General features: G+C 32.1%; 2 long non-coding RNA genes across 5 annotated transcripts in view; both read right to left on the bottom strand.

Annotated features, from left to right (window-relative positions):
- Positions 1 to 5,559, bottom strand: part of LOC308190359 — a 33,572-nt gene extending 28,013 nt beyond the window's left edge. Inside the window, exon 1 of the long non-coding RNA XR_013947126.1 lies at positions 3,910 to 5,559. This is a non-coding gene — a long non-coding RNA (uncharacterized lncRNA). The remainder of the gene's footprint in view (positions 1 to 3,909) is intronic.
- A 2,491-nt stretch (positions 5,560 to 8,050) lies between these two features.
- The window catches only part of LOC308190354, a 16,174-nt gene continuing 3,346 nt past the window's right edge, over positions 8,051 to 20,878 (bottom strand). For 2 of the 4 annotated variants that reach the window (XR_013947118.1, XR_013947119.1), the window contains 3 exons: positions 18,125 to 18,314; positions 13,964 to 14,105; positions 8,051 to 8,458 (listed from right to left, as the gene is read on the bottom strand). This is a non-coding gene — a long non-coding RNA (uncharacterized lncRNA). Of the gene's footprint in view, positions 8,459 to 13,963; positions 14,106 to 18,032; positions 18,315 to 18,889 lie in introns of all 4 variants that reach the window. The other 2 variants (XR_013947120.1, XR_013947117.1) reach the window with 2 other exon arrangements.

Raw genomic sequence — 20,878 nt, 5'->3', positions numbered from 1 at the left:
GGATCAATGGTAGAACTCAAAGGTTTGTAGTGAATGGGGCTACACCTGACTGGCTGCTGGTCACCAGCAGCATTCCTCAGGGCTCAATAATAGGGACAGTTCTGCTTAACATTTTTGTTGATGATCTGTATGCTGACCTGAGTTGAATATATCATGCAAGTTCATTGACAACACTAAACTGGGAAGTGATGTTGACTCCCCGGAGGGACAAGAGGCCTTGCAGTAGATTGTAGATAGATTGGAGCACTGGGCGATCAGCAATGGAATGAAGTTCAACAAAGGAAAAGGTTCTGCATCTGGGATAGTGCAATGCTGGACACAGGTACACACTGGGAGATGAGTGGCTGGAGAACGGCTCGGTAGAAAGGGAACTGGGTGTACTGGTTGACAGCAGGCTCAACATGAGCCAGCAGCATGCCCTGGCAGCCAATAGGGCAAATGACATTTTGGAATGCATTAAACACAGCATGATCAGCCAAAGGTCAAAAGAAGTGATTCTTCCATTATATGTACTGTTGGTGCATCCTCACCTTGAATATTGTGTGGAATTCTGGGCTTCATAACATAAAAAGGATGTTGAAAGAGTCCAGAGGAGGGCAACTAAGCTGGCAAAAGGGCTGGAAGCTATGTCCTTTGAAGAGAGGCTGAGGACACTTGGGTTTTCTAGTCTAGAGAAAAAAAAAGGCTGAGAGGTGACCTCACTGCTCTCTTCAGCTTCCAGAGGAGGGGAAGTAGAAGGAGGTGTCGGTCTCTCCTCCCTGGTAAATGAGAACAGGTTGTGCAGGAATGGCACAAAGCTGTGCCAGTGTAGATTCAGGCTGGACATTTGGAAAAAGTTCTTTACTGTGAAGGTGGTCAAACACTGGAACAAGTTTCATAGGGATGGTGATGCCCCACTCCTCTCAGTGTTCAAGAGGCATTTGGATTATGTTCTCAACGGTATGCTTGAACTTTCATTTAGCCCTGAAGTGGTCAGGCAGTTGGACTCAATAATCTTTACAAGTCCCTTCAAGTAAATTGTTCTATTCTAACAAAAGCATGCACAGTATCTTGGGCTTAGGATAATAGTGATTGCAATCACAGAAATATAGATATATTTTATCTTGCCAAGGTAAAACATACCTAAGAGTTTTTGAAGTGCTTTTGAAAAAAAAAATCTAGATCATTTCTGTAGTGTTTAGTCTTGGCAACCTTGAAAGCTTCTTAAACAGTACAGATTAATTCTCTGCTAATACTTTTTATTTTTTAACAAGTGATTCAAACAGTTCAGGGAGGGCAGTTACTTATCTGTTCCAACCAAAATATCAGAACAACTCATATCATAAATTCACAGTAATTTCCATTAATTGTAGATACAGAGAAAAAATGTGCATTATTATAATTATCAAAGTTACTGTGAACTTACTTTAAACACATCTTGTCAAACCATCTGCTGTATCAGTTTTATGAGATTCCAAATGCTATTGATAAAGATGACATCATAAAATACTTTTGATATATATTAGGCTTCATATTACGTGCAGAGTAAAATGATAAAATGATACAGAGTCAGCATGGTATATATTTTCAAAAGATAGTTTTACTAAATATTGGGGCAACCTATGAAGGGTTGTCATGAATTCTCTAACACTGGATCAAGAATGTATTACAAAATATATGATCCATTTTAATATGCTACATTTCAATCACATTTAGTCAGACACAATGTACCACTTCATTCAGTGAAGTCCCATGGCCTGCATTGTGCCACATATAAGACTTGATTACAGTGTTTCTTCTGGCTTTATAACGTATGATACATTAATATCTGGAGAATTAAGCAGTTTTATCTGCTGTATGTCAGATATTTTTATGTCCGGTAGTTAAAGACTTATGTGACTGCATTAAAGCAGCTTAGAATGTTACCATAGTTCAATGTAAAAATCTTTCTAATTAATTCTTTATATAAGATAATATAGTTTTCAGAAAGATGAAACCTTCAGTGTACCTTCCAAGTTACTTAACTTCAGAAAATGGGAACTGACTGATACAGAATCTTAATGGAACCAGTTGCTCCCAGTAGTAATTTGCCTCTATCAGGCAGAAAATCAATATTCATAAAGCAATTTGTGTTCTGATACATTGATAATCCTAGCTTCATCATGAGTAACTATTTCAATTGGTTGATTAGAATTTCATTGTGTATTTATCTTTACATTAAATCTTTCTATAATCTCAAATCATTTTTTTTTATTTTACTTTTTTAAAGCACTTATTCAAGCAATTGATTAGGAACTTACTGCATTTTTATATATATACCCTAATTATATTATATGTTACAAATATTGGAAATGCAAAACATTTATCATAAAACTGAAGTGAAAAATTTCATCCAAAATTTGTGTAGCATTTCTTGAACTAATATTTCCAGAGAACTTCTATACAATAAATCCTTGACAAATTACAACTCCCTTTTAAATATTTTTAACTGAATATTTATTATTTTTTCAATATAAGCACTTTGCCATCATACAGCCTATGGGCGATAACATATTTCTATACAGTAAACTTTATTATACTGTGCATAGGCTCAGTCAAGCTCCAAAATTTAAACACCACTATAGTGAAATAATGTAGTAGAGAACCCATCTTTTGATGCCCTTCTAGTAACAATAGAGTGGAAAAAGTGTATTGTCAATTACTAATTCTTTTGGTTTTCTCACTTTCAAATCTATTCACATTTTCTTATCCTTCTTTTTCTAGGGGGAAAAAAATAAAAATAAAAATAAATAAAAATAAAAATAAAAATAAAACACCTTAACTATAAATAATAAAACAAATGGTAATGGTTAAGAAAGTAAGGGCTCTAGTACTCAGACTCAGGAAAGACAAACACGTTATTTTAACCTGTCTTTCTCTTTCTCTCTGCCATTACTCATTCCCATCTAGCTCATTGTCTTTATATACTGGATATTGCTTAGAGCAATGACCAGTATTTAAGCTTGTAAAATATCAAGTACACTTATTACAAAAATAGATAAATAAATAAAATAATTTTGTAGCATATAATGAATTACTGTAAAAATGCTAACTTATCAGAACTAATTCTTCTCACCTAAATTTGGATGTCTGCATTTAGATAACTGTGTGTGACTGTATACCTACACTTCCATTATCTCAAGTTGAGAGCTGGTCATGCGGTCATCTGGAGAGATTTTCTGCTCATCTGAAAACTTTAATACTTGTTTCACTGTATATTTATTCATAGAATCATAGAATCACAGAATGGTTTGGGTTGGAAGGGGCCTAGTTCTTACCCCCCCCCCCACCATGGTCAGGGACACCTCCCACTGCACGAGGTTGCTCAGGGCCTGCTCCAACCTGGGCTTGAACACTTCCAGGGATGGGGCATCCACAGCTTCTCTGGGCAACCTGTTCCAGTGCATCACCATGCTCAGAGCAAATAATTTCTTCCTAATATCTAATTAAAATCTCCCCTCTTTTAGTTTAAAGACATTACTCCTTGCATCACTACACTCCCTGACAGAGTCCCTCTCCACTTTCTTGTAGGCTTCCTTTAGGTACTGGAAGGTATTCATCCCTTGATTCTACCCACTGAATTGATTAAGTTGCTGATGACAGTAATGGGAACTTAGACACTTCAAATATTCCCATCCTAGAGACAAATACTCCCAGACTAGAGACACCTCAAGTTTGACAAAATGAATCCCACTCACAATATTGAAAAAAGAAAGAATGCTGTTTTATATTAATGTTAGTAGATATTTTAAGCAATATTTCTCAAGTTTGTGCTGAAAATGAATTTTGCAGATGTTATTTAAATAACATTGGAAAAATCCTCTAAGAACATTCACTTATATTACTTCAAACACTAAGTTTCCATTTCACATGTTGTACAAAGGCTATTACCTGAGTACTGGGGCATTTTATGAGTTTTTCTACTGCAGCATAGTCCTTTTTCTTTTAAGTCCTGTTTTAGTCCTGTTCTTTTAAGGGCTCCTCCTTTACGTAGCAGTGTTTTTCCTGTGTCTGGCCCATCTCTTCTTCCAGTTTTGCTATGTGATTTTCATGGTTTGAAAAAATAAAACAAGTTAGATTATATGATATAATTTAGATGCTTTCATTCCTGCCAAATCTTTATTTCTTTTCCTAGAACTATCCTATTTAAAGAAACATTTTATTAAATTAATTGCTCCACTGATCTTAATCCTTTTCATCCTTGCTTATTAATTACAAGGATGCAAACTATGAGCAACCAAGCCACATTATTTTTTTTAAAAACTGTGTCAAGTTAAAAGTTAAAATAAATAAACAAACAAACAGAAGGATATTCATTTCTATAAATACATATGTAAGAGCAGGCAACTGAGAGAACTAGTTCTCTTGAACTTTATTTGGCCTTATCGACAAAAATGATTTTAAACCAAAGCTCCAGAGTGGGTAAACAAGTTAGGCAAACTTTCAGTCCATATATACAGAGATTTACTATACAATACCTGGCTCCTGTGAATACATTTCCTTATTTGTTCTTTTGATTAACTTCTTCACATACTTCTATTCAAATGGTATCCATTTTTTGTCTTGATACCAAGGACAAGACAATTTACTATCCTGTAAATCTTTACATATAAAAATCCATTTTATACCCCAGAATACATAAAAAATACAAACACATAAAATTCTAGTATTAAAAATAAATAAATAAATAAATGCACACCCTTTGAAAATGTAAAATCTATTAATGTAAATTCTTTAAAATTTGTTTTAAAGACATTGGGGTACATTAAGGGACTGTAGAAGAAGAAACTCAAAGACAAGTAATTCAGTTCTAACTTACCGGCCCTATAATTCTCAGGAGTTTATGTTCATAATTTAGAAATAATTCCCAACTAAATAAATCCCTAAGCCCCAACTGTTCTATCTGACTCTGCTTAGCTTCTATAGCTTCTATATCAAAACAGTGTTTTGTCAGTTAAATATACAGGTAAAGGCATGCTATAACTCTTCAGAATTTGGGCTGGATTCTGTAAGGTTGCATATTAACACAGCTGAACTTCTGAATTTTCCCTGACATACTGTGTTCTCACTTCAGATTTTTGTCAGCTGTTTTTCTGACAAAGATTACTTCAAAATATTTTCCAAAATTACTTTTCCCCGAAGTGTGAAGGCTTACCAATTCCATAAGGTCAGCATCATATTTTTTATTCTGCCCAAGAAAAAAAAAAAAAGAAAAAAGAAAAAAGAAAAAACAACAGCATAATTAGATAAAATATCACAATTCCTCTTCTTCTGGAAGAGATAAAGCCTTCCAGTTCTTTTTCTTCTGGAAGAGATATAGCCTTCCAGTTTCTTGGACTATTTTAGTAATAAAGTGTCATACTCAGAGACCAGGCAGATACTGTGTTCCTTTTCTTACAGTGAGAAAATGAGCTGGTGGTTGGAGATAAACTTCTGTTAGGTGTACAAGTGAATATTTTTAATTGCTCTGTGGAGACTGATCAGTATATTTTATGATAAACTTGCTAAGATGTTATTTTCTTTCCTATATATTTCAGCTCACTGTTTGAAAATGTGGCTTTAAAACAAAGCTACAGAAAGCTATTTCTCTGCAAATAATTAATATCTGTTAAAAATATATATCAAAAGGAACAGTTGTCTATTGTATAACTCAGGTGAGTTATCTAACATTGTTCTAGTCATGTAGGTCTCGGAGTGTGTGTCATTTGTGCAAACTCAGGATTTTTTGACTACTTTACTGTATATCTTTATAAAACCTCACCTTCTCAGAATACTCAGATCCTCATTAGAGTACCATATTTATAAAAAACTTTGGGTTCATGGGAATAAGAGAATAATTGTGGGATCTATCTGGACATTTTTCAAGAAGTCATTATCCAGAAAATAAGTTTTTCATTACTCACTTTATTACTCACTTGGCAACTGCCTAGTAATTACCTTTCCAAAGAATGCAGGATTTTTATTTTTACTTTTTAATTTTTGTTAGGTATTAAAAAAAAAAAATGGCCATAGCAGAGTATGATGATCATGTCTGAAAACGTTCCTGGTGTCTGTTTCTATGCATACCTGAAACAGAAACTCTAAAAGCATGGTTCAGGGGTTGGCTGAGCCTTACTAGGATATTTTCTAGCCTGTAAGGAAATAGATAACTTGTTCAAACAGCCATACTGAAATACTGAATACTGAGATACTCTGGGAGGGGGGGGGGGAAACAAAAACAAAAAACAAGGGAAGGGGGGGGAAGTTATCTCCAAATATCATAGAGTCAACATCTACATGACAAAATAAAATAAAATCCTGTTATGGAGGTAGCCTAGGTACCAGAAAGTGTATTGTCTACTTGCTTCTATACACTACATTCCCTTTTCTGGAGTTAGCTTTACTAATTAGTCCACTACCATGACAGTACATCTTGTAGAAACTAAGCAACCACAGTCACCACAGCCATAGTCACTGCATGACACTCCACTCCAAAATATGGAATAGCTAGATCACGTCTGCTAAATACCTGATGTGGTCTGCCTTTATGTATTTCTCTTTATGAAAAAAGTAATAGTAGATATAGATACTATGACAAATATTGTTTACACTGTGCAGTGATGTAATTGTCACACAAACAGAAAGAGTTGGCAGAAATCTTTATGTAGGATAGCAATAAACAAACTTGCATTCCATGAATGGCAAAATATAATTGGTGCAAATCTCAGTGAAGAAACAGCTGTCAAATGGTCATAAAGCCCAGGCCAACTTTTAGAAGCAATAAAACAAGAAGATGAGAGAAAAACAACCAATGTCTGTCAGATCAAGAAAACACCTTTGATTAAATTAATAGTTATGTTTGACTTTTTAAATTATTTTTTTTCAGCAAAAGATATTAAAGAGGTGTGAAAGGTGAGCAGTCCATAACAAAAATGCTTCCAGTGAAGGAAAATATGTGAGGATGTTACTGTGGGTTGTGAGCAGCATTCCGTCTCAGACCTTGGGCAGTAAATATAAATCCTTTATCATTTCTTGTTGAGCCACTGCTATCAACAAACTTCAGTAAGTATACTTAAATCTGGCAACAGGCAAAGTGGAAGGACTTTAAACTCTTGTTTTTCATTAACAATGAAAAAACAGCAAATTTACTATGATGTAGATGTATCAATTATTGGGGAACTGGCATTTCTGCGAGCCAAACATTAAGAGTCAGGGTGATGGTTACAGATGAAGAAGGTTCTCATCCGAAGTGATGGATAAAATGGCTTAACATAGTCAGAAGTGAAGAAAAACAATGAATAATAACTAAAAAAAAAATCCCTTAAGAGATAAGATTTTTTTTTTGTGGTGGGGGGAGGGTATTGTATTTTTTGTATTATATTGTGTTGGGGGGGGGTGTTACTATATTTTCTATTTGTTGTTCTTGTTTGTTTGCTTTTTAGATAAATAGACATTTGGTTAAATTTAATATAACAAATCTGACAACCTTACATAAGATATTTTTGTGCCATAAGATCCACAGATTAAATTTTGCTTTGTAGCTGCAAAGAAAGAAGCAAAGTCATTCAGAAAAAATGGATTCAAATAATATTCAACAATATGTCTACCACAGAACATTCAATTCTCTTGAGAAATCTATAATGACAAGGATGGACTTAATATTGTTATGTCCTACTATAAAAGTTTCTACTTCAAACTCACTACCTGACTTGTAAGACTCATGGAACCATCTACCTGGAATTATTCTACAAATCAAGATGTAAGATCAGATCCCTGGAAATTCTGAAAATAACTTCCAGTGTTTTTTAAAGGCATTAAGGACTTTTAGAGTCTTTTAGGGCCTTGATGTAAACCCAGAGCTTGCCAGATTTTGAAAAAGAACACATATTGCCATTATGAGCGCTGATTACTAAACTATCCATCTGAAAGAAAAGTGCAAAAGAATTTAAATGAATTAACTTAAAAAAATCATAAAGAACCGTGACATCCTCTAAAGCAGAACAACACATGCAAAATAAACAAGCAAAAAGGAAATAAAAGAAAGAAGCAGCTCTTGGTTTTAGAAGAATGGTTTTTACTGACAAAAATGACAGATAACAAATCCTTTCCGTATAAATTTCTGAGTAAAATATTGTAAGAATTCAAGAACAAGAACAGGACATTTTCCTTGATTAAAAAAATATTTTAAATTTTTACATGCTATCACAGACTGTTGTCCTTATAGACACATAGGCATACAATACAACTCTGAAAATTATAAGCAAGCGAACATTAGATTTTATGTCAAGTTTAAGTTTCATACATTAGGGATTTTACTTGTTATTTCCAAAGTTTCAGTTCGTACTTATTAGCCAAAAAGCGTGTGCTTGCTCTCATCCATTTCAGCAAGATGGTGTCATCCATGTTGATCTATCTTCCTCTATTGACAGGATGGTAATATCATGGTATATCATTGTGCTGCCTATCAAAAAAAAATTTGCAACATAAGACACAGTTTTCAGTTGCTTAGACCTTTGTCAAACTTAATTTGTTTATGCTGAAATTTGTCTCGCTGAGTTTTTGCTCAAGGCCAAATTATCTTGGAAAGTTTAAATGAAAATAATAGTCATTTCCAAGAATGAGATTAACAAACTTATGTGTATGTATGTGTGTGTGTGTGTGAATACAGAGAGAGCAACAGAGCATTTACCTTAAAGTTCAATATTCATTCTGTTCAAAAATTCTGATGTCTTGGAGATAGGTGGTGCCTTGCTATGGGTATTTATTATCCTGCATTTTTCGTGGCTTGGACAGAAAAAAAATAATGGCTAAGAAATTTTTTCAGATAGACTTATATTGTTGCAGGATACCTTAGCCTGACTGGCACAAGGTGGCCAAAAAATGACAAAAATTACATCCCTATTAGAGAATACATCTTCTTGCCAAATCACTGTCTGACCTCTTAAGGTCAGACAACACACTACACCAAGCAAAGAATCCTTTTTCAGTTTGAAAAGTATTCATAAGAAAGAAGTGAATCCATTTTTACTTTTTAGTCTGGGTACCTCCTGAAATCTGCTTGACTCGGGAGGAGGTTCTGATGCTGATTTCTAGTTTTCTTGCAGAGTAGTCCTAGCAAAAGGCCATGATATAAACTGACCATGATGTAATCAGATCATGCAAATGTTTTGAAAATGCTGTAGTGCTAGGTATAACACACAAAAAAAAGGAAACGACTTTTTCATATAGCAAGAATTTTAAGATGCTAGTCATGGTGTGTTGAATCTGAGGAGAGAAGATCACTCACTGCAAATACTTGTAAAAAAAGATTAGAATAAGAGATGGAGTGAAATTAAAATTGTAGATTAGCATAGAAATGAATGGTTCACAGAACCAATAAGATAACACCCTGAAGTTATCAGCTACAGTGTATTTGCAGGAACGATTTTACACTGTAAAGTTTTACAGTGTAAAGTTTTCAGTCCTGGCTGTGGTCTGGGTGTTTTAAAATGAATCCAGTAATGGAATTTTCATAATACAGTATCTCTGTTTTTCTGTGCCTCTGCTCTGCTCTGCTCTGCTCTGCTCTCCTCTCCTCTCCTCTCCATTTTGAGGGGTCTATAATCATCTGAGGGTAAAGGGAAAAAATGTTAATGTAGGAAGAATACTTTATATTTACTTATACAAGTGTTTGGCTCTGGAAATTTTTGTCCATACTAAGAAAAAAAAGCAAAACATAACTTCAACTCTTCAACCATTTGACAGTTTCTATTCATTGCACCCACAGAACCACAGGTTTAAAAACTTTTCAGTATTTTTAAGGAAGTCATAGCTTTTTTTTATTTTTTTTTATTTTTATTTTATTTTTTATCTTTTAAATATGTACTTCACTTCTTTGTCATCTGGCTCTGCCCCATGTTGGAATTGCTCCCTGCTGTTAATTAGAGGTGACTATGGTTTGATTAATCTCAAACATGTGTTATATATGCACAATATGGAAAACCGTATTCTATATTTTTCTACTTAAAACATGCTTGAATGTAATGGAAATAAGCCAAGCATTTTTTAATGACTCAGGACCTAATCTTATCACAATGAACAATATGGATATGATCAAAATAAGACATTCTAATCCATCTGAAGTGTTAAAAGTTCACAGAAATTTGCACTAATCATGTACAGTATTTCTCAATATAATACAAACAGGATTTCAAATACATCAATGCATACCATCTGAGCATCATTGCTATGTGTAAATCTTAAGTTCTCCATTTATCTTTCCATTTCCACAAAGTTTTGTCTCAGTCTGACAATTTGCCTTTCCTGGAACCAACATCGTTGGCATGTTTCCCATTTCAGATTTTTAAAGAGATTACTCACATTTTTCAGACCTAAGCAGCTAGCAGACAACAGCGACTAAAATATTTCCGTTCTATTTTATGTAGCTCTTGGTCTTGAAAGGTCTTTAAGAACTAGATAAAAAATGTAAGCTTGCAAATAAAATAATTTATTATGCCAGGATTATTCATTTGCTTAAATCAAATTTTGGAGTTAATAATTATACAAGTGATATAATGAAAGTTCCCTACATAAGGAAAGTTATGCATATGATTAAACGCTTTCTGAGTTTAAAAGCATCTTTAAACATCACTCCTAAAGAGAGAAGTTATGAATACTTTATATCACAATCATGTAAGTGCTTATGCACCTCCATGAAAATAAAAGTATTGTGAGTATTAACAAAAGTTCTGTAAGACATTTCCTCAGGCCATTCAAGACAGATTATTTTAAATAAGTTAAATCTAGCAGTTTTAATTCTTAAAAATGGCTTTTTTTTTTTTTAATTTGCTGAGTCTGATTTTTTGATGTTGAACTTTTTTGTTATTATTATAATTATTATCATACAACCTCCAATAATAATTGAAATATAATTGTAATGATTTTTTCCTGCAGCTGTATACAAATCAATAAGTGTAAGCATCCCAAAAGAAAAGCTTGCTGTATGGCCCTCCAAGTTCCTAATGAATGCAAATAAGCTGACCTTTCTCTGACAACTATGAATATTATTTTGCAATTTGCCATTGAAATTGTTGTAATGAGCAATTCATATTGCAAATACGGAACCAATACTAGTTGTAAATAGCTATTCATTACAGGAAGGGGTATTATAGAGTTACCATAGAGAACAAATTTTATGCTTTTGGGACTCAGTTCCTTAACATAGTTTGCTGAATAAGGCCTTCAAATAAAGCATGAACAATCTCTTTATTAAAAAGAAAACAATCCTTGAAATACTTTAGTTTAAATTCTTTTTTGTTGTTGTTATTATTGTTTGAAATACAAATACCTTCAAACCTTGAGTTATCACTTTCTGAAATTAACACTTCCCTCCCCATCTTTCCTTTAGAAGTGGATGTGAAATGAAAAGATTAAATTCAAAAACAAACAAACAAACAAAAGGCTTCTGCATTTAAATGGAGCAAAATGTCTTTGAAATTGCAGTAGTTCTCATGGAATTATATAATAAAACTGTGAATGAATACAACAGATATGAGACCATAAACTACTACAGTACTACTAGATCTAGTATTTCTTTCTCATAAATACTTTTCAAACAGTGCTGCAAAAATTAATGTAGAAATGAAAACTATAGTGCTTTTTTAACATCTTACTAAAAAAAATAATGAAAAACCTGTAAAGGTTTAGTAGGAATTCAAATTTGGACCATTTCAAATAGATTATTCTACTTGCTATAAAGCACTAAAAACGTCTATGAAAATGTTATTTAGAACAAATTTGGAAGAATAATTCTTAAACAGGTTAATTGCAGATGCATGTTGAATTCAGAAAAGCAACAGGATACAGAAAAAAGAGAGAAAGAGGGGAGAGAGAAAGAGAGAATACAATTATCTTTTTTATCATTTCTAGTCAGCAAAAAATCTTGAAATACTTATGCCTGGAAAGTACTAGCATCAACTGAGTACCATTTTAATTAATATATTAAAAAGTGTTTTTTTTTTTTTCTCTTTTGTTTTAAGACAGAAGTTATTGAATTCTTCTAAGTAATTTCAGTAATGTTATTAGTTCTCTTTTTCCTATTTTCATGCTTTACAATAAGTAAATATCTGATTTAATAAGCTTTCAATGCTCAGGGATAATAATAGATCTAATGTCAAGTTTGTGTAAAGCGTGTGATATTTTAAAAGAACAATCCTTTCTTGATGACATTTCCTCAAGATCTCTACTCTCATACTTGTAATTCTTTCATGTTCAGAATGAATCCCTGCTACATCTCACTCAATATTGATCTTCAAGGCATTTCTCCCAATCCTTTTCCCAGTGTGGTCACTGAACAGTATAGAGTTCAATAGGAAGATCAGCTGCTCATCCACTTTTTGCTAAAGCAATTTGTATTATGGATTTATTTTAGCAGTCTACAGTGGCAGTTGCTGTTTTTACTATTTAAATGCTTTGATTATCTGACCTTGCTTACTTTATCTTTTTAAGCGCTGTGCATGGGCTTTAAAGTTGATCAATAAATGGGGATTCCTCCACCACATTATGTTGAAATCAATCCTGATTCAGACTATTTGTATTTCACTCTTATGAGTCCATCTGTCTTTCTTAATTTTATATTCTCTTTTCTTAAATAATTTTGCCTGCCACTGCAAATGCTTACGGCCACGTATATTTCTGTTGCCATCAATTTAGCTTTTCCCAGTAGTAACTATCCTGCCTGAGAAAACACAAAAGTATAGGATCATATTCTATATCAGGATGGTCATCTGATATATTATTGTTATTATTTCATTTATTTAATTAAGTATTTGTGTCAGAGGTACTCTGAAAGTCAATAAGCACAAATTTTCACTTACTTCAGGTCTTAATTTTTGCAGTAATTTCATTTTTTCATTTCTTAGCTATAACTTTATACTTCTATGTTTATGATTTTATATCTTCTGCATTTAAATCCAACTAAATAATACAAGCCAATTAAAATTGTTCAGATTTTCAGTTCTCTCTGAAATAAACAAATACAGTAATGGATCCAGTTGACCTTCAGTTATCCCTCAGTAAAACCTAGAATTCTGTGGTTAAATTTGAGAAATAGAACTAGTCCTGAATTTGTGCAGTCTAAATAATTGCACTTCCTGGGGAACATTTTGCTATATATAGAATCTTTTTTTTATTTAATATAAGTAAACATTTTAAATATTTCAAATTTGTTTAACTTGCAAATTTTAGTTTAATTTTCTTAATTCATAATGAAAATGTTTTCTGATAACTGTAAGAAGTCTTAACATTGATATTTCAAAATAGAAAAGAAATAGGAAACTAAACATTAAATCAAGCAATGAAGTTACCATGCTATTCATGGAGTCCTGAACACTTAGAGGCTTATCTACCTAGAGCATAAAAAAACTTACTAAATTACTACTTTGATCTCATTTAAACATCCACACGTTTCACCCTTCTTTAAGTAAATCACATGCATGTGCACACACACACACAAATCACATTCATTTGAATTTCTGTTAAATTTATCTAAATTAAAATAATCTGTCACTTCACCTATTTCCTATGATGTATTATGATTCACTACCTAACATCTGTAATAAAGCATCACAACTACAAAATAAAATCATGAACAATACTTATATTAAGACAGTTTTCATCTTCAATCTTGCAAACCTGTGAACAGCTTTTCATAGGTTTATAGGGTAATTGGTTTCATGAAACATTTGACATTCATAAATGCTCGAAAGACTGAGGCCTAGGAAGCCATTAGGATGTGATGTTACTTTTCTCAACTTCCTAAATAATAAAGTCTTTCCTTGCATAAAAAGAATCTTACCTATTTGTTACAAATTATCTAGTTCTTCATCTGACTGAGACTGTTTGTGTTTTGACCTTATTCCAGGTCCAGTAGGCATTAGGGCCTTGAGTAGCTCCTGTTCTCCCTCTTTCTTTGATGCTGTTTTCTTACCTTAAAGTTGTCCACATTTTTTTCTGAAATTTTAAGTGAAAATAGGAATTATTCCATTCTGGTAAACGAGCTGAACCTTTTGTAATGGCTGGGAGCATTTCCACTTCAGGGGTAGCTCCATGCAGTGCACAGTGGGATGTCTCTGATGAGAGGGGGAGGATAAAAGGAAACATGACCACAAATATCTTAAATATTTGTATACTTAGAATACATTAAAAATTAAATTTTAGAAAAAAATAATGGCATGACAGAGGTCTAAATCATATTAGCATCAGTTGCAACACATGTGAATATTCAGCCTATTTTGTGAAAGCTATTATTAAACTTAGGTTACAAACATGACCCAAGTGAAAGTAACCATGTAAAGTAAGAAAAACAGATGGGGATTTTTACTAGTAATTGTGTATGTGTATGAAAGAGTAATGTTTTAGGCAAATAATTTAGAAAGCAAACCCATGCTGGGAAAAAAATGCAACAGTTCCTTGCAAAATGGCATAATGCCACTTTTTTCTTTTCTGGAAATGAGTAACTTCAGAAATACAAAGTAACAATTTCTAAGATTTGCCTACTTTAGACCAGTACATATACTTTTATGTTTCTAAACGATAAAAATTCAAATACTCCCCTTTTGGTATGCTTACAAGGAATTTTAGTAAATGCATGATGTCACTCCTAAAAGTGAATATTTTCTTATTCATAGTTCACTTCAGTTTTTCAGGAAACCATTTATTCTTTTTCTTTCCAAATTCCACTGACTACTATAATCACCTATATCATTATGGGACAAATTCCATTAAACACTTCTGGAATTTGGGGGTGTAAGGTTGCTTTTGACATGATCTTAGTCACTTAGAAAATAAAAATGAAAAAAAAAAGGTGGATAAAAATTACTAGAAGGTATTACACAATAGCATATAGTCTATTGTGGATGAAAGGTTCAACTTACGTAGTACTTACTAACATCATTTCTGAAGATTTTTCATTTTATTGTGACAGCAGAGGGGAAATTCTGAAGAATTCATTGCACCAAGTATTATGCATTTCTGCAGAGCACAGCTTAAAAGAGACAAGTCCATACTGTTTGCCTCAGGTGGGTAAATGTTAAGAGAGAAGAATTCAAGTTTCATGATGCAGCAGCACAAAGCTGGGAAGTGAAAATTATGTTGCAGCAGAGTCTTGAAAATATGACTGTAAAAGTTAATCAATAAAATGTCTATTCCTGTCTATTCACTAGAGGCCCCAGCTGCATAGCTTCACACAATCGATACTACAAATTATTACGATTTCCAGGTTCCCACTGGACATTCCGAACAAATCTTTCAAGTGTAACAGGCTTATATTGGAGGTGGGGGTGGGGGTGGGGCAGGTGTTACTTTAAGTTTATTTCTTCCAGAATCAGTATACAGTGAACAAATCTTGTGACTACTTAAAACATTTAGCTGTTTCCACCTGGAATGCATGTATTTTTGGCATCTTGTAAAGTTAGCAAAAAATATTTGTATTCTATTTTAAAACTAATTATTTTTAATTTTGTAACTAATGAAAATAATGCTCCTTTTATTATTTTTAAATGCTCTTCAATCCCTTCTCTTTTTACCACTTCCAGGAGAAATAAGTTTTAATATATGATTTCATAACAAAGAAATAAAAACATGCAGAAATAGACTTTTCCCCTTAAAGGCCCCACAACAGCTATAACAGAATCTTAGTTCTCTGTGTAGTTTAAACCCAACAATTTACGCTGCACTGTATTTTTCATTGTAAGATCCTATGCTCTCACCTTGATACCAACTGCATTTGCCAGAATCACTAAGTAGGGCATTAGGTAAAGTCCAGGACTATATGACTTCTTCGAAGTCAGCACCAAAGGGATCCTGCTTTACAACGTGTGCTGTACCCTTCATAGTGACTGAACATAACCTTTATGACATTCCCTGTCCCAGAAGACCCAGGGGACAGAGATCCATTGTTCTTTCTGTCTCCCAAGGAACTGAGCACAGCAGATACTGACTGGCCCAACATGTTTGTTTTCAGGTATACAGTAAAATGTTATTTTAAAGGAAGATTTCAACTTCTAAAATCTGTATTTTATTTAGTTTTAAGAGTTTAGCTTTATTAGCTCAACCTAGTTAAAACTGTTGTTTTAAATCTACAGTGTTAGTTTTCCTAATTTGACAAATACTGCTCTATGATCCTGCAGTAATGTCACAGTACTCTTAATATTCAAGTATTAAGAATTTAAAGTTAAAACTTAACCAATAAAAAGTCAATAAAATATTTTAATAATCTATACACCTATCAAAAAACTCCCCTTACTCAAAGTTTATTATGCTCATGTACTAGAATAACAAAATTCTGGTCACTGAACTAATATAGAAAATAGAATAGAAAAAGGTAGTTTAGTTAATAATTTTTATATGTTAACAGATTCATTCTAGTTTTTATTTGTTCACACGATGTATACTGTAAAAATGGAAAAACAAAAGTATCTCACAAAGTCTTCTAATGTTTACCATTTGAATTTCTAGTTCAACAACAGAGAGACTCATTTCATTCAACTTTTGCAAAATTCTGTCTCCCTCAAATGTATTTCATCATACGATTGATCAGATACAGATGGAATTTTCAATTCTCCTCTCCCTGCCCCCAACACCACCATCACCACTATCTCACAGTAAGTTACAAACAGTTGTAACTAGAAGTTTTTAACCTTTTTATTTTCAAATAAGTATCCACAGGAATTTGCATAACATGCTATTTTGGCAACTGAAGAATCACTTGAAATGGTTAAGAAAACCTACTGTAGCAAAAGAGTCAAGCTAGGTTAGGAAAGCAGATCAGTGTCACTAGTCTCCCTAGAGAAGTAGTAGTAATGTCTTTAGAGATATAACTGGAGGTTGAAAACCACCAAGCTATTTTATTTAAAGAAATGAAGACACATTACTGAAGACAATGTTTTTGTTTTTGTTTTTGTTTTTGTTTTGTTTTCTATGGACCTTTTCCCAGCCCTCAGCAAATAAAATTGACTTTAACCTTTTGACTACAGAAAGGGTGAAGTTTCAGTCTGAACGTCATTTACAGTGAGTGTAAAAATTACAGCATTGTCATATTGTGATTTTAGACATATTGTGTTTATTGCATCTAAACTTAGCAAACCTACCCTCAGAGGAGATTTGCTGAGACAATCTTTGATGCTTGCCACAAATATGAGATAAAATATTTAGCTTTGAACGTTCAGCGTACCAATGAATTAAGACTTTTTTCAGTCAAACTGTCTCGCATAAAGTATTCATGTGTGTTCTGTGATATTAAAAAACAGCTTGAGATTTTGTTTATATATTTAGCATTTTTTTAAATATGACATTTGTAAGGAGAGAGTAACAGTTTGCATACAATAAGGCAAAAATCAACAGAAGTGAATCATTTTTACCATACACTAAATCATGAAAAAATTGAATAATGAATCAGTTTGTGGCTCAATACAAAAGATATATTTAAAATCGTGATAATTTATAAATAATAGTTATTGAAGATTAGTACTTTTTAATTAAATATTGAGAGTTAATATTTAAACTTATAGATATTAAATTATTCTGAGAAGAACAGAGATACTTTTTTCAATGTAAACTTTTCTAAAGTACAGTATGTATTTTATTTTATTTTATTATTTTATTATTTTATTTTATTTTATTTTATTTTATTTTATTTTATTTTTTAATTTTTAGCAACCTCATATGTACCTTGCTGTTACCAAATTTCCTTTAATTTGATACTGTCTTGCTTAGAGACAGCTTCTTTTAAAAAATATACAAGGACAGTAAGGCCCACAAGTAAACTTTGCTCTCTAAAAAGAGGAAGATGAAAATACAATCAATGTATAGGTAATAATTATACATATTATTCTGCTTCAACACCACAGAATCTTTTTCATTCCAAAATTTAAAAAGACTACTAACAACAATATTTTTAAATTCAACTTTTAAGTGCACAATATATTTTAAAATGTATCAACCATTTAGATTAAAATTTTTATTCAATAGTTATAGAACATATTTATATTACATCTTACCTGAAAAAGTGTTTAACACAGTATATATTAAAAGGATTTACTGTTGACTTTATGTCTTCTGCTTATCAAATACTGAAAAAGCAATAACTCACTTTTAATCACTAATTTCTTCTTCAGATGCTATAATATGTTCTCTCAAGGTCTTCAGCTCTGTCTGTGATTTTCTACTGTTCTGTTCTTGGCGAACTGTTTCTGCTATTTGCTCACTTAGCTGTTCTTGAGTTCCTTTCAAGCTGGATTCCATTAGAAGAAGTTTTTCATCTTGACTGGCAAGTTCTTGGGCTGAAGGAAATATATAGAAAGAAAGAAAGAAAGAAAGAAAGAAAGAAAGAAAAAGAAAGAAAGAAAGAAAGAAAGAAAGAAAGAAAGAAAGAAAGAAAGAAAGAAAGAAAGAAAGAAAGAAAGAAAGAAAGAAAGAAAGAAAAAAGAAAGAAAAAAAAAAGAAAGAAAAAAAAAGGAAAGAAAAAAAAAAAGAAGAAAAAAGCATTACATTTTAAACCCAAGCCAAGTGATATCTTTGTTTTAAATGTAATGCAGTGCAACACTCTGTAAGAGCTGGACAAATATTGTTTGCAGGAGAAGAGCATCATTCTGTTCCCAAATCTTGAGAGGAATATATGCTATAAATATATTAAAACCTGGCTTAAAACTCTTTCCTTATATTTCAGTAAAGTTAAATAAAGAAACTTGGATTCAGTATTCTGCAAAACATATAAACTGCTACCAAATCTTACTGTATATACAGACATTCAGTATTTAGTTCATTCTAAAGCAAATAGCTATTGCTTTCATATTTTGTAACGTAAGTTATTCTGGAATTTAAAATCTCAGTTTTGAGAAGATAGCAGCTGTTCTACCGTTTCATGATCATAATGTATACAATTTAAGTTCAAAGTCTTCAATTTCATTATGGTACTTTTCTTTGTGTGTGTGTTTTTTATTATTTTTATTATTTTTTGAATTACAGAATACATACATAGTAAAAACCCTTTCTTTTCCAAGGTCATCCAATAGATGGCAATCTTTCCTTAGACCAAAAGAAACCAGATAGCTGTACACTGCCAGCTCTCTCAGAAAAATAAGTGATTTAAGACAAAGACGTTTTTCCTTTGTTCTTTGTTGACCATTTTCCTAAAAGATATATGTACAGAGGTTTTAATTTAAATATTTGACCCTTAGTATATGCATATATGAGTTTGTGAGGAGGTATGGGTGTATGTGTACATACGTTTGTTTTTTTTTGTTCTGTAAATATATAGCTTCAGGTACATTCACACGTTTAGGTACCAGTTTTAATATTGGATATATTGGAGCTGAACTGATCATTAAAGCAAGTGCTTCACAACAGACATTTTATAGGAAGCATTCACATCAGTAGGTAATTAAATTATTTTGAAATTTGACAACAGAAAATTAAAAAAATGAAGAAGCTTTTAGTGACAGCAATTCAGTAAGTACCATACAAGTGGAGTTCACATGATCATAAATTAAACAAAAAAAAAAAAAAAACTTGTTTTTAATGCATTGTAATATAATATTAAAGAGTGATAAGTACACTAGGCTTCAATGAAGTCAAGATAAACAATGTTTTCCAGGCTTAGATGGATAGAATACTTTAAAGAAAAACATTTGTTTTCTGTTTAAATGATTTTGCATTTATTGTCTTTAATGTCCAACAATGTTCACCATATGCACAAGATCTAAATTCAGCTATCATATCTATCTTTACAAAACCAGATCATCCAGAACAATTTATTTGTATATATATATATAAAATAAAAAATGCTTTGTTCTCTATGACGTAACAAAACCTCAGTAATTACAAAACAAGGCAACAGTAACCATTTCTGTAAGTTTAAAAAAAAAAAAAAAGAAAAAGTACTGTATATAAATTACCTAAATTTGTGCCTCAGGAAAGTACACAACTAAGAAGAACAACTAATTGTTTAAGAAGTGACACATATCACCCATAGCTCATCGTTACTGAATTTCAAGCACATCTGAATCTCTATTAACTAATGAGTTAAATGTTTAGTAATGCCAACAAATGCTGAAATAACAATATAGTCTAATAAAAAAACCGTAACAAGTTTCTGTTCATATATAAAAATGAGTTTTTTAAGCAATAACAATTTTGGTATAGATAAGCCTAAGCTGCCATAATTCAAAAAGAAATATAATATAAAACAAAAATGTATCTGTCAGGGCTTTTTGGACTCATTTCTGTCATACATTTGTATGAAAATTTCCTGAGGTAGATGGTCTCATTGAAAAAATATGACTACGTGTTTGAGTACAGTTAATTATCTGTGGACTCCTAGTATTCAATCTGAGTTTGAAATCAAAAGAATGGTAAATATTTTACATGTAATACCTACCTTTTCCCTTTAACGTTTTTCAGGTGTCGATTTATTTATGTAAAAGATAATCCTTTGTATGAAATGTATTCAAATTTCAGAACTTATTAAGTCACTGTCAAATTTATCTGAAATAACATTCTCCGTATAGTCCATAAACGGATACTTAAAAATGTTTTTAAAGTTCTTAGAATTCATTTAGAGGTGTTGTCTGTTTTCTGGACACCAAAGTATATTCCAAATCTATTTTATTTATACTATTTTTCATTTGTAAATGGATCCAACAATGTATATCAGTATATGCAATTAGCATATCTATTTAAACATACAAAAAGTCACTTAGTCACTATTTTTAATAGTCTTTTTAACTCACATTGTCCTGGTAAAAAAGGGTTAAATTATTTTAAGTTTACCTATGCCTTGGACTTGAGCCTTGGTTGATCCCAAGCCAGAGGCGCTAGCAGCTGCATGCTTTATTTACAATCCCTT

This window comes from Anser brachyrhynchus, assembly GCF_964034855.1.
Source record: "Anser brachyrhynchus genome assembly, chromosome: 2".
Taxonomy (NCBI): Eukaryota; Metazoa; Chordata; class Aves; order Anseriformes; family Anatidae; genus Anser; species Anser brachyrhynchus.
This window is presented reverse-complemented; position numbering and strand designations above follow the sequence as displayed.